The sequence below is a fragment of the Vicia villosa genome, linkage group LG3, assembly GCF_029867415.1.
Source record: "Vicia villosa cultivar HV-30 ecotype Madison, WI linkage group LG3, Vvil1.0, whole genome shotgun sequence".
Classification (NCBI taxonomy): Eukaryota; Viridiplantae; Streptophyta; class Magnoliopsida; order Fabales; family Fabaceae; genus Vicia; species Vicia villosa.
The window spans coordinates 101,213,823-101,217,816 of record NC_081182.1 but is presented as its reverse complement, the minus strand read 5'-3'; the positions used below and the strand labels follow the sequence as shown (position 1 = coordinate 101,217,816).

General features: G+C 31.5%; 1 long non-coding RNA gene across 9 annotated transcripts; it reads right to left on the bottom strand.

Moving 5' to 3' along the window:
* Positions 1-681: 681 nt before the first annotated feature.
* On the bottom strand, positions 682-3,553 carry LOC131656435 (uncharacterized). Of its 9 annotated transcripts, none has more exons than XR_009300095.1 (7): positions 3,051-3,553; positions 2,870-2,916; positions 1,995-2,085; positions 1,787-1,901; positions 1,590-1,680; positions 1,038-1,492; positions 682-927 (listed from the first exon to the last, which is right to left on the bottom strand). It is a non-coding gene; the product is annotated as an uncharacterized LOC131656435 (long non-coding RNA). The 9 variants fall into 9 exon arrangements; XR_009300097.1 differs by lacking the exon at positions 682-927 and adding an exon at positions 2,257-2,557 and having other exon boundaries at positions 1,275-1,492; XR_009300099.1 differs by lacking the exon at positions 682-927 and adding an exon at positions 2,493-2,557 and having other exon boundaries at positions 1,275-1,492.
* Between the last annotated feature and the right edge of the window lie 441 nt (positions 3,554-3,994).

Here is a 3,994-nt window from a genome sequence, read left to right as displayed (position 1 = left end):
CTTCACAATCTTCCTTTTTTTATGATGACAAAATATTTGAATTCATGTTTTGGTAATGATTAAAATTGTCCCCTTATACGTGTCTCCCCCTTAATTGGTGAAACTTGCAATGACAAAGTCAAACTTTTAATATCACTGTTTCGATGCTTCTTTTAATCCATACAAGGATTTAACAAGTTTGCACACCTTTTGTTCATTATTAATGAGCACATAACCTTCCATTTGCTCCATATAAATCTCCTCATCGAGATCTCCATTTAGGAATGTCATTTTGACATCCATTTGATGAACTATAAGTTCTTACAAAAAACTATTGCAAACAATACTCTAATTGTTGTCGTCCTTGCTACTAGTGCATATGTGTCCAAATAATCCACATATTTCTTTTGTCTAAACCCTTGGATATTAATCAAGATTTGTATATGTTTGTGTACCATCTTTATGTTACTTTCTTCTAAACACCCACTTGCAACCAACCAAATATGGTTTGACATTGTTAAAACCATTTTTTCTTGGATATCATCCTTCCAAAAAATAAAGTCTAATTAGATTTATTCAAAAAAAGAGAATGATAATATATATTAATTTTAAAAAATGATATTTACTTTGATGATCATTTAATTGTATGAATGATAATAAATCTCAATCAAAAAAGTTTGAATACATGACAATGATGCTGTAGCATTTTGCTCACAGTACCCAGAGTATCTAGTAACTTTCTGATAGAGATGTGAAAAATGTTCAGCTAGTAACCTACATAACAAACTTCGAAATGTTTGCTATCATTTTACAACTATCTACCTTACATATGTGTGGCAATTCAACTTCTTGTGCGGTCCTGTCATTAGAAGAATCATCTTCTGAATCTTATTGTTGCTTGAGGCTTATCAACTCCACCATGGATTGCCTACAAAATGCATTGGTTCCCTACAACATAAACATATCAGAAACTGGTTTAAACAGGACAATATAAAATGGAAAGCATGATAATGTAAACATAGACAAAAGAATTGCAGATACAAATTGGAAGAACTGACCCCAACAAATTGGAAAAAATTGCAGTGACAGCTCCGGTTGTTCATAATTGTTGATTTGTTGTGTAATGTTTCACTTGAAAAACATATTTAGAAGTCTATATTCACACATGCTACATTATATTATATGTATATATAATTTAGGGATTTCATTTTAGTATATATTGTCCCTTAAAACCTTTGCATTAAATAAGCAATTGCATGCTATTTAGAGACCTAAATAACATTTAAATAAAATGATTAAGAATTAATATTTTATCCAAACAAATTAAGGCGAAGCCTTGTTAGTTATAGATATATCCTTTAATATGGTAATGCTTCGCAGGAGAAGCTTAACAACTTTGGACAGAAATTTTTGATACGGTGTTTGTTGAGAGTCTGCAAAACTTTGTTACCAAACTTGGGACTGGGTGCTCTTATCATGGCCTGAAGTACCAATTAAACTTTCCATAGGCAACCTGGGAAAAAGCATAATAATAATTAGCACGCTGGAAAACAATCATAGTTATAATTCTATTTCTATAGGGTTCTATGTCGTTGCTACAGAGTCACTACCTTTTAAGAAATTCATTAATTTGAGCCGTATCCCCGTTGATATGAATCTAGGTGACATTATAAGTATTCGTCACAGCAAATGGGTATTTACCTAGAAACATGTTTAAAATGTCAAACCAATTGTCCAAAATAATGTTCAACAACATGATAAGATCAACCATAACATGATGACATCTAAAACTACTTTCCTCCTTAACCTTTGCATACTGTAGCATAATAATTATTGGGATAGAGGGATCCGTCTGTTTCTGTTTGTACGCAAAATATGCTAATGTGAATTCTTCCCATAAGGTACAATGGATTGTGTTGTTACTGCATTTATAAAAAAACTGATAACTCAACAAAAAGGAGATGGAAACACAGAATACATTGAAGTATATCGAATAAATTAGTGTAACATCTTACCCCAGATCTTTCAATATCAAGTTAACCTGTGGTATTTTGCTTCCTGCTAGACTTTGGGTGTATCCAACTTCGTCGACCATGTCAATCACATCTACAGATGAAAACAATTAAAACAACCATTAAAACATGGATAAATAATTATAAGACAAACATTAAAACATAAATACAAATTTCCAACCATAAAAACAACATAAGCTATATCTATAAGATTTTTCTGCCACTTCCCAGAGATGATATCAGGAAAAGTAGTGAAATTGGCAACCTTATTAGGGATTTCATGCTTGTTATTGTCACTAACAGTTGTTCTACCAGTGAATTTCAGAAGAAACTTGTGGCTGGATGCTCTGAACATCAAGTTATTTTTTTGGACATGAAAGTTGGAAATTGTACAGGTGTTGAAAGTTGGATATTATACCGGTGTTGAAACCCATAATTGCAAGAACAACATATAATCATCAGTTTAGGCTGTAGTTATTGTACAAATGTACTTTTGCAAACCTAACATGAGGATGCCTCTGTCGAATTCCTTTGAAAAAACAGTGGTGAACAGTTAGGTACAAAACCTAAAATTTCATAAACACCAAATTAAATTACACACGGATAAAAATAATAAAGAAATAACTTATAGCTTGTTTAAGTCCAAGTGCATTTGTTTCATTAACTTTCTGTAGCTTGTGAGTATGTTTATAAACCCTTATTTATACATTTACACACATGTTTTCGCTAAAACAAATTAACCAACAGTAAAACAAAAATATTTTAGCACAAATCAAATTTACCAATATAAACACCAATTTTCTGGACACTATAACAACAAAACAACAACAATGTCCAAACCTTCATCCTAAAATACATAAAAAATTTTAAGGCCGTACCTTGTTAGATTCAAAACTCACCGGTAAAACTCGATCCAGTATATAACCTAAAAAATAAACCACAAAATCATCAAATCAACCACAAAAGCCCTAACTACATAATTAAAACCATAAGTTTATAAGAACCCTAACTTGAAAATCAAGACCCTAAGCTTATAAGAAAACAAAAGAGAACACATACCTTTTTAGTTTCAAAACTCAGCGGCAAAACTCGATCCAGTCTATAACCTGAAAAATCAACCACAAAATCATCAAATAAACCACTAAAACCCTAACTACAAATTCAAAACCGCAAATTAGTTGCAACCCCTATCTTCCATTTGGTTTGTTTCTGCTTTTTCATGTTTCAGAACCCGTTATTCTTTCTTCCTCCTCTGTTGTTCTGCAAAACCTAAACAATAAATCAGTTAAATCGTGAAATAAACCAAATTTGAACAATATATGGAGAGATTAGAAAGAAGAAGAGGATCAGAAGGAAGATAGAACAAAGGGAGAAGAAGAAGAATGAGAAGGTTGAGGAGGAGAAGCGAAGAAGAAGAAGAAGAAGAAGAAGAAGAAGAAGAAGAAGAATGAGGAAGAGAGAGGAAGACGAAGAACAGAAGAAGACGAAGAACTGATGGATAAAGAAGAGAATAGATATTGGCAGAACTTTGTGGAGGTAGAGAGAGTTTCAAAAGCTTTTCAAAATTGATGTGATGACAAAATATTCACGTGCAATAACAGGGTTTTACTAATTGGTTTGGAATTAAAAACACCAAGGTGACATCATCATATGCTTCAATCCAAGCAACCAAAGGCAAAAATAAAAAAACATTTAGTTGTAATGGAACAAAATGACATAATTGATTGGAAAAAATAATTTTAGGACCAAAATTGCCCACATTTTGGGAAGGTGGCAAAATAAGAAGTTAGGGCATTGATGGCTTTTCCAGAGCCATCAATGTTCTTATATGGTAGATAATGTAGATTTTCATTTCTATAAAAATCTCAAAAAAGAAAAAGACACAAATATTTTTTTTTATTATTTCTAAATATTTTTAAATGATCATATTTAATTTAATCAATCTTTCGATTAGAATTAAGTTTTAATTAAGTGTTTGATTGTTTGTTTCTTATGTGATTTGT